Consider the following 11,764-nt stretch of genomic DNA (forward strand, 5'->3'; position numbering starts at 1 on the left):
ACTCTTCTTACTGTCTATGTTTGAACCATTCATGTGACACTAGTTATAGATTCCGATGCTTCACGTCAGTTTTACTGTATCCCTCTGACCTTCTTATCGACGATGAAACACAGAAATTGCATCGGAATTAAATACAAAAGCCACAATGCCGACTTAAGTACAAGAAAACTGACTCCTCTTACTGCCTATGATTGAAACATTCCTGTGACACTAGTTATAGATTCCGATGCTTCACTTGAGGTTTACTGTATCCCTCTGACCTTCTTATTGACGATGAAACACTGAAATTGCATCGGAATTAAATACAAAAGGCACAATGCAGACTTAAGTACAAGAAAACTGACTCTTCTTACTGTCTATGTTTGGAACCATTCCTGTGACACTAGTTATAGATTCCGATGCTTCACTTCAGGTTTACTGCATCCCTCTGACCTTCTTATTGACGATGAAACACAGACATTGCATCGGAGTTAAATACAAAAGGCACAATGCCGACTTAAGTACAAGAAAACTGACTCTTCTTACTGTCTATGTTTTGAACCATTCCTGTGACACTAGTTATAGATTCCGATGCTTCACTTCAGCTTTACTGTATCCCTCTGACCATCTTATTGTTGATGAAACACAGATATATCATCGGAATTAAATACAAAAGACACAATGCCTACATAAGTACAACAAAACTGACTCTTCTTACTGTCTATGTTTGAACCTTTCCTGTGACACTAATTATAGATTCCGATGCTTCACTTCAGGTTTACTGTATCCCTCTGACCTTCTTATTGAAGATGAAACTCAGATATTGCATCGGAATGAAATACAAAGGGCACAATGCCGACTTAAGTACAAGAAAACTGACTCATCTTACTGTCTATGTTTGAACCATTCATGTGACACTAGTTATAGATTCCGATGCTTCACCTCAGGTTTACTGTATCCGTATGACCATCTTATTGTTGATGAAACACAGATATAGCATCGGAATTAAATACAAAAGGGACAATGCCTACATAAGTACAAGAAAACTGACTCTTCTTACTGTCTATGATTTGAACCATTCCTGTGACACTAGTTACAGATTCCGATGCTTCTCTTCAGGTTTACTGTATCCCTCTGACCTTCTTATTGACGATGAAACACAGATATTGCATCAGAATTAAATACAAAGGGCACAATGCCGACTGAAGTACAAGAAAACTGACTCTTCTTATTGTCTATGTTTGAACCATTCATGTGACACTAGTTATAGATTCCGATGCTCCACTTCAGGTTTACTGTATCCCTCTGACCATCTTATTGTTGATGAAACACAGATATAGCATCGGATTTAAATACAAAAGACACTATGCCTACATAAGTACAAGAAAACTGACTCTTCTTACTGTCTATGATTTGAACCATTCCTGTGACACTGGTTATAGATTCCGATGCTTCTGTTCAGGTTTACTGTATCCCTCTGACCTTCTTATTGACGATGAAACACAGAAATTGCATCGGAATTAAATACAAAAGGCACAACGCCGACTTAAGTACAAGAAAACTGACTCATCTTACTGTCTATGTTTTGAACCTTTCCTGTGACACTAGTTATAGATTCCGATGCTTCACTTCGGTTTACTATATCCCTCTGACCTTCTTATGGAAGATGAAACACAGATGTTGCATCGGAATTAAATACGAAGGGCACAATGCCGACTTAAGTACAAGAAAACTGACTCTTCTTACTGTCTATGTTTGAACCATTCATGTGACACTAGTTATAGATTCCGATGCTTCACTTCAGGTTTACTGTATCCCTCTGACCATCTTATTGTTAATGAAACACAGATATAGCATCAGAATTAAATACAAAAGGCACAATGCCTACATAAGTACAAGAAAACTAACTCTTCTTACTGTCTATGATTCGAACCATTCCAGTGACACTAGTTATGGATTCCGATGCTTCTCTTCAGGTTTACTGTATCCCTCTGACCTTCTTATTAACGATAAAACAGAGGAATTGCATCGGAATTAAATACAAAAAGCACAATGGCGACTTAAGTACAAGAAAACAGACTCTTCTTACTGTCTGTGTTTTGAACCATTCATGTGACACTAGGCATAGCTTCCGATGCTTCACTTCAGGTTTACTGTATACCTCTGACCTACTTATTGAAGATGAAACTCAGATATTGCATCGGAATTAAATACAAAGGGCACTATGCCGAATTAAGTACAAGAAAACTGACTCATCTTACTGTCTATGTTTGAACCATTCATGTGACACTAGTTATAGATTTCAATGCTTCACTTCAGGTTTACTGTTTCCCTATGGCCATCTTATTGTTGATGAAACACAGTTATAGCATCGGAATTAAATTCAAAAGGGACAATGCCTACATAAGTACAAGAAAACTGACTCTTCTTACTGTCTATGAATTGAACCATTCCTGTGACACTAGTTACAGATTCCGATGCTTCTCTTCAGGTTTACTGTATCCCTCTGACCTTCTTATTGACGATGAAACACAGATATTGCATCGGAATTAAATACAAAGGGCACAATGCCGACTTAAGTACCAGAAAACTGACTCTTCTTACTGTCTATGTTTGAACCATTCATGTGACACTAGTTATAGATTCCGATGCTTCACTTCAGGTTTACTGTATCCCTCTGAACATCTTATTGTTGATGAAACACAGATATAGCATCGGATTTAAATACAAAAGACACAATGCCTACATAAGTACAAGAAAACTCACTCTTCTTACTGTCTATGATTTGAACCATTCCTGTGACACTGGTTATAGATTCCGATGCTTCTCTTCAGGTTTACTGTATCCCACTGACCTTCTTATTGACGATGAAACACAGAAATTGCATCGGAATTAAATACAAAAGGCACAACGCCGACTTAAGTACAAGAAAACTGACTCTTCTTACTGTCTATGAATTGAACCATTCCTGTGACACTAGTTACAGATTCCGATGCTTCTCTTCAGGTTTACTGTATCCCTCTGACCTTCTTATTGACGATGAAACACAGATATTGCATCGGAATTAAATACAAAGGGCACAATGCCGACTTAAGTACAAGAAAACTGACTCTTCTTACTGTCTATGTTTGAACCATTCATGTGACACTAGTTATAGATTCCGATGCTTCACTTGAGGTTTACTGTATCCCTCTGACCTTCTTATTGACGATGAAACACAGAAATTGCATCGGAATTAAATACAAAAGGCACAATGCCTACTTAAGTACAAGAAAACAGACTCTTCTTACTGTCTGTGATCTGAACCATTCATGTGACACTAGGCATAGCTTCCGATGCTTCACTTCTGGTTTACTGTATCCATCTGACCTTCTTATTATCGATGAAACACAGAATTTGCATTGGAATTAAATGCAAAAGGCACAATGCCGACTTATGTACAAGAAAACAGACTCATCTTACTGTCTATGTTTGAACCATTCATGTGACACTAGTTATAGATTCCGATGCTTCACTTCAGTTTTACTGTATCCCTCTGACCTTCTTATCGACGATGAAACACAGAAATTGCATCGGAATTAAATACAAAAGGCACAATGCCGACTTAAGTACAAGAAAACTGACTCCTCTTACTGTCTATGATTGAAACATTCCTGTGACACTAGTTATAGATTCCGATGCTTCACTTTAGGTTTACTGTATCCCTCTGACCATCTTATTGTTGATGAAACACAGATATAGCATCGGAATTAAATACAAAAGACACAATGCCTACATAAGTACAAGAAAACTGACTCTTCTTACTGTCTATGATTTGAAGCATTCCTGTGACACTAGTTATAGATTCCGATGCTTCTCTTCAGGTTTACTGTCTCCCTCTGACCTTCTTATTGACGATGAAACACAGAAATTGCATCGGAATTAAATACAAAAAGCACAACGCCGACTTAAGTACAAGAAAACTGACTCATCTTACTGCCTATGTTTTGAACCTTTCCTGTGACACTAGTTATAGATTCCGATGCTTCACTTCTGGTTTACTGTATCCCTCTGGCCTTCTTATTGAAGATGAAACACAGATATTGAATCGGAATTAAATGCAAAGGGCACAATGCCGACTTAAGTACAAGAAAACTGACTCTTCTTACTGTCTATGTTTGAACCATTCATGTGACACTAGTTATAGATTCCGATGCTTCACTTCAGGTTTACTGTATCCCTCTGAACATCTTATTGTTGATGAAACACAGATATAGCATCGGATTTAAATACAAAAGACACAATGCCTACATAAGTACAAGAAAACTGACTCTTCTTACTGTCTATGATTTGAACCATTCCTGTGACACTGGTTATAGATTCCGATGCTTCTCTTTAGGTTTACTGTATCCCACTGACCTTCTTATTGACGATGAAACACAGAGATTGCATCGGAATTAAATACAAAAGGCACAATGCAGACTTAAGTACAAGAAAACTGACTCTTCTTACTGTCTATGTTTGGAACCATTCATGTGACACTAGGCATAGCTTCCGATGCTTCACTTCAGGTTTACTGTATCCCTCTGTCCATCTTTTTGTTGATGAAACACAGATATAGCATCGGAATTAAATACAAAACGCACAATGCCTACATAAGTACAAGAAAACTGACTCTTCTTACTGTCTATGATTTGAACCATTCCTGTTACACTAGTTATAGATTCCGATGCTTCACTTCAAGTTTACTGTATCCCTCTGACCCTCTTATTGACGATGAAACACAGAAATTGCATCGGAATTAAATACAAAAGGCACAATGCCTACTTAAGTACAAGAAAACAGACTCTTCTTACTGTCTTTGATCTGAACCATTCATGTGACACTAGGCATAGCTTCCGATGCTTCACTTCTGGTTTACTGTATCCATCTGACCTTCTTATTATCGATGAAACACAGAATTTGCATTGGAATTAAATACAAAAGGCACAATGCCGACTTATGTACAAGAAAACAGACTCATCTTACTGTCTATGTTTGAACCATTCATGTGACACTAGTTATAGATTCCGATGCTTCACTTCAGTTTTACTGTATCCCTCTGACCTTCTTATCGACGATGAAACACAGAAATTGCATCGGAATTAAATACAAAAGGCACAATGCCGACTTAAGTACAAGAAAACTGACTCCTCTTACTGTCTATGATTGAAACATTCCTGTGACACTAGTTATAGATTCCGATGCTTCACTTGAGGTTTACTGTATCCCTCTGACCATCTTATTGTTGATGAAACACAGATATAGCATCGGAATTAAATACAAAAGACACAATGCCTACATAAGTACAAGAAAACTGACTCTTCTTACTGTCTATGATTTGAACCATTCCTGTGACACTAGTTATAGATTCCGATGCTTCTCTTCAGGTTTACTGTCTCCCTCTGACCTTCTTATTGACGATGAAACACAGAAATTGCATCGGAATTAAATACAAAAGGCACAACGCCGACTTAAGTACAAGAAAACTGACTCATCTTACTGCCTATGTTTTGAACCTTTCCTGTGACACTAGTTATAGATTCCGATGCTTCACTTCTGGTTTACTGTATCCCTCTGGCCTTCTTATTGAAGATGAAACACAGATATTGAATCGGAATTAAATGCAAAGGGCACAATGCCGACTTAAGTACAAGAAAACTGACTCTTCTTACTGTCTATGTTTGAACCATTCATGTGACACTAGTTATAGATTCCGATGCTTCACTTCAGGTTTACTGTATCCCACTGACATTCTTATTGACGATGAAGCACAGAAATTGCATCGGAATTAAATAGAAAATTCACAATGCCGACTTAAGTACAAGGAAGCTGACTCCTCTTACTGTCTATGATTGAAACATTCCTGTGACACTAGTTATAGATTCCGATGCTTCACTTGAGGTTTGCTGTATCCCTCTGACCTTCTTATTGACGATGAAACACAGAAATTGCATCGGAATTAAATACAAAAGGCACAATGCAGACTTAAGTACAAGAAAACTGACTCTTCTTACTGTCTATGTTTGGAACCATTCCTGTGACACTAGTTATAGATTCCGATGCTTCACTTCATTTTTACTGTATCCATCTGACCTTCTTATTGACGATGAAACACAGACATTGCATCGGAGTTAAATACAAAAGGCACAATGCCGACTTAAGTACAAGAAAACTAACTCTTCTTACTGTCTATGTTTTGAACCATTCCTGTGACACTAGTTATAGATTCCGATGCTTCACTTCAGCTTTACTGTATCCCTCTGACCATCTTATTGTTGATGAAACACAGATATATCATCGGAATTAAATACAAAAGACACAATGCCTACATAAGTACAAGAAAACTGACTCTTCTTACTGTCTATGATTTGAACCATTCCTGTGACACTAGTTACAGATTCCGATGCTTCTCTTCAGGTTTACTGTATCCCTCTGACCTTCTTATTGACGATAAAACACAGGAATTGCATCGGAATTAAATACAAAAAGCACAATGCCGACTTAAGTACAACAAAACTGACTCTTCTTACTGTCTATGTTTTGAACCTTTCCTGTGACACTAATTATAGATTCCGATGCTTCACTTCAGGTTTACTGTATCCCTCTGACCTTCTTATTGAAGATGAAACTCAGATATTGCATCGGAATTAAATACAAAGGGCACAATGCCGACTTAAGTACAAGAAAACTGACTCATCTTACTGTCTATGTTTGAACCATTCATGTGACACTAGTTATAGATTTCGATGCTTCACTTCAGGTTTACTGTATCCCTATGACCATCTTATTGTTGATGAAACACAGATATAGCATCGGAATTAAATACAAAAGGGACAATGCCTACATAAGTACAAGAAAACTGACTCTTCTTACTGTCTATGAATTGAACCATTCCTGTGACACTAGTTACAGATTCCGATGCTTCTCTTCAGGTTTACTGTATCCCTCTGACCTTCTTATTGACGATGAAACACAGATATTGCATCGGAATTAAATACAAAGGGCACAATGCCGACTTAAGTACAAGAAAACTGACTATTCTTACTGTCTATGTTTGAACCATTCATGTGACACTAGTTATAGATTCCGATGCTTCACTTCAGGTTTACTGTATACCTCTGACCATCTTATTGTTGATGAAACACAGATATAGCATCGGATTTAAATAGAAAAGACACAATGCCTACATAAGTACAAGAAAACTGACTCTTCTTACTGTCTATGATTTGAACCATTCCTGTGACACTGGTTATGGATTCCGATGCTTCTCTTCAGGTTTACTGTATCCCTCTGACCTTTTTATTGACGATGAAACACAGAAATTGCATCGGAATTAAATACAAAAGGCACAACGCCGACTTAAGTACAAGAAAACTGACTCTTCTTACTGTCTATGAATTGAACCATTCCTGTGACACTAGTTATAGATTCCGATGCTTCAATTCAGTTTTACTGTATCCCTCTGACCTTCTTATCGACGATGAAACACAGAAATTGCATCGGAATTAAATACAAAAGGCACAATGCCGACTTAAGTACAAGAAAACTGACTCCTCTTACTGTCTATGATTGAAACATTCCTGTGACACTAGTTATAGATTCCGATGCTTCACTTGAGGTTTACTGTATCCCTCTGACCTTCTTATTGACGATGAAACACAGAAATTGCATCGGAATTAAATACAAAAGGCACAATGCAGACTTAAGTACAAGAAAACTGACTCTTCTTACTGTCTATGTTTGGAACCATTCATGTGACACTAAGCATAGCTTCCGATGCTTCACTTCAGGTTTACTGTATCCCTCTGTCCATCTTTTTGTTGATGAAACACAGATATAGCATCGGAATTAAATACAAAACGCACAATGCCTACATAAGTACAAGAAAACTGACACTTCTTACTGTCTATGATTTGAACCATTCCTGTTACACTAGTTATAGATTCCGATGCTTCTCTTCGGGTTTACTGTATCCCTCTGACCTTCTTATTGACGATGAAACACAGAAATTGCATCGGAATTAAATACAAAAGGCACAATGCCTACTTAAGTACAAGAAAACAGACTCTTCTTACTGTCTGTGATTTGAACCATTCATGTGACACTAGGCATAGCTTCCGATGCTTCACTTCTGGTTTACTGTATCCATCTGACCTTCTTATTATCGATGAAACACAGAATTTGCATCGGAATTAAATACAAAAGGCACAATGCCGACTTATGTACAAGAAAACAGACTCATCTTACTGTCTATGTTTGAACCATTCATGTGACACTAGTTATAGATTCCGATGCTTCACTTCAGTTTTACTGTATCCCTCTGACCATCTTATCGACGATGAAACACAGAAATTGCATCGGAATTAAATACAAAAGGCACAATGCCGACTTAAGTACAAGAAAACTGACTCCTCTTACTGTCTATGATTGAAACATTCCTGTGACACTAGTTATAGATTCCGATGCTTCACTTGAGGTTTACTGTATCCCTCTGACCTTCTTATTGACGATGAAACACAGAAATTGCATCGGAATTAAATACAAAAGGCACAATGCAGACTTAAGTACAAGAAAACTGACTCTTCTTACTGTCTATGTTTGGAACCATTCCTGTGACACTAGTTATAGATTCCGATGCTTCACTTCAGGTTTACTGTATCCCTGTGACCTTCTTATTGACGATGAAACACAGACATTGCATCGGAGTTAAATACAAAAGGCACAATGCCGACTTAAGTACAAGAAAACTGACTCATCTTACTGCCTATGTTTTGAACCTTTCCTGTGACACTAGTTATAGATTCCGATGCTTCACTTCAGGTTTACTGTATCCCTCTGGCCTTCTTATTGAAGATGAAACACAGATATTGCATCGGAATTAAATGCAAAGGGCACAATGCCGACTTAAGTACAAGAAAACTGACTCTTCTTACTGTCTATGTTTGAACCATTCATGTGCCACTAGTTATAGATTCCGATGCTTCACTTCAGGTTTACTGTATCCCTCTGACATTCTTATTGACGATGAAGCACAGAAATTGCATCGGAATTAAATAGAAAATTCACAATGCCGACTTAAGTACAAGAAAACTGACTCTTCTTACTGTCTATGTTTTGAACCATTCCTGCGACACTAGTTATAGATTCCGATGCTTCACTTCAGCTTTACTGTATCCCTCTGACCTTCTTATTGACGATGAAACACAGATATTGCACCGTAATTAAATACAAAAGGCACAATGCCGACTTAAGTAAAAGAAAACTGACTCTTCTTACTGTCTATGTTTTGAACCATTCCTGTGACACTAGTTATAGATTCCGATGCTTCTCTTCAGGTTTACTGTATCCCTCTAACCTTCTTACTGACGATGAAACACAGACATTGCATCGGAGTTAAATACAAAAGGCACTATGCCGACTTAAGTACAAGAAAACTGACTCTTCTTACTGTCGATGATTTGAACCTTTCCTGTGACACTTGTTATAGATTCCGATGCTTCACTTCAGGTTAACTGTATCCCTCTGACCTTCTTAGTGACGATGGAACATAGAAATTGCATCGGAATTAAATAGAAAAGGAACAATGCCGACTTAAGTTCAAGAATACTGACTCTTCTTACTGTCTATGATTTAAACCATTCCTGTGACACTAGTTATAGATTCCGATGCTTCACTTCAGGTTTACTGTATCCCTCTGACCTTCGTATTGAAGATGAAACTCAGATATTGCATCGGAATTAAATACAAAGGGCACAATGCCGACTTAAGTACAAGAAAACTGACTCATCTTACTGTCTATGTTTGAACCATTCATGTGACGCTAGTTATAGATTCCGATGCATCACTTCAGGTTTACTGTATCCCTCTGACCATCTTGTTGTTGATGAAACACAGATATAGCATCGGATTTAAATACAAAAGACACAATGCCTACATAAGTACAAGAAAACTGACTCTTCTTACTGTCTATGATTTGAACCATTCCTGTGACACTGGTTATAGATTCCGATGCTTCTCTTCAGGTTTACTGTATCCCTCTGACCTTCTTATTGACGATGTAACACAGAAATTGCATCGGAATTAAATACAAAATGCACAATGCCGACTTAAGTACAAGAAAACAGACTCTTCTTACTGTCTGTGTTTTGAACCATTCATGTGACACTAGGCATAGCTTCCGATGCTTCACTTCTGGTTTACTGTATCCCTCTGACCATCTTATTGTTGATGAAACACAGATATAGCATCGGAATTAAATACAAAACGCACAACGCCTACATAAGTACAAGAAAACTGACTCTTCTTACTGTCTATGATTTGAACCATTCCTGTTACACTAGTTATAGATTCCGATGCTTCTCTTCAGGTTTACTGTATCCCTCTGACCTTCTTATCGACGATGAAACACAGAAATTGCATCGGAATTAAATACAAAAGGCACAATGCCGACTTAAGTACAAGAAAACAGACTCTTCTTACTGTCTGTGTTTTGAACCATTCATGTGACACTAGGCATAGCTTCCGATGCTTCACTTCAGGTTTACTGTATCCATCTGACCTTCTTATTATCGATGAAACACAGAATTTGCATCGGAATTAAATACAAAAGGCACAATGCCGACTTATGTACAAGAAAACTGACTCTTCTTACTGTCTATGTTTGAACCATTCATGTGACACTAGTTATAGATTCCGATGCTTCACTTCAGTTTTACTGTATCCCTCTGACCTTCTTATCGACGATGAAACACAGAAATTGCATCGGAATTAAATACAAAAGGCACAATGCCGACTTAAGTACAAGAAAACTGACTCCTCTTACTGTCTATGATTGAAACATTCCTGTGACACTAGTTATAGATTCCGATGCTTCACTTGAGGTTTACTGTATCCCTCTGACCTTCTTATTGACGATGAGACACAGAAATTGCATCGGAATTAAACACAAAAGGCACAATGCAGACTTAAGTACAAGAAAACCTACTCTTCTTACTGTCTATGTTTTGAACCATTCCTGTGACACTAGTTATAGATTCCGATGCTTCACTTCAGGTTTACTGTATCCCTCTGACCTTCTTATTGACCATGAAACACAGACATTGCATCGGAGTTAAATACAAAAGGCACAATGCCGACTTAAGTACAAGAAAACTGACTCTTCTTAGTGTCTATGTTTTGAACCATTCCTGTGACACTAGTTATAGATTCCGATGCTTCACTTCAGGTTTACTGTATCCATCTGACCTTCTTACTATCAATGAAACACAGAATTTGCATCGGAATTAAATACAAAAGGCACAATGCCGACTTATGTACGAGAAAACTGACTCTCCTTACTGTTTATGTTTGAACTATTCATGTGACACTAGTTATAGATTCCGATACTTCACTTCAGTTTTACTGTATCCCTCTGACCTTCTTATCGACGATGAAACACAGAAATTGCATCGGAATTAAATACAAAAGGCACAATGCCGACTTAAGTACAAGATAACTGACTCCTCTTACTGTCTATGATTGAAACATTCCTGTGACACTAGTTATAGATTCCGATGGTTCACTTGAGGTTTGCTGTATCCCTCTGACCTTCTTATTGACGATGAAACACAGAAATTGCATCGGAATTAAATACAAAAGGCACAATGCAGACTTAAGTACAAGAAAACTGACTCTTCTTACTGTCTATGTTTGGAACCATTCCTGTGACACTAGTTATAGATTCCGATGCTTCACTTCAGGTTTACTGTATCCATCTGACCTTCTT

Source organism: Schistocerca americana, unplaced genomic scaffold (genome assembly GCF_021461395.2).
Source record: "Schistocerca americana isolate TAMUIC-IGC-003095 unplaced genomic scaffold, iqSchAmer2.1 HiC_scaffold_24, whole genome shotgun sequence".
In the NCBI taxonomy this organism is placed as follows: Eukaryota; Metazoa; Arthropoda; class Insecta; order Orthoptera; family Acrididae; genus Schistocerca; species Schistocerca americana.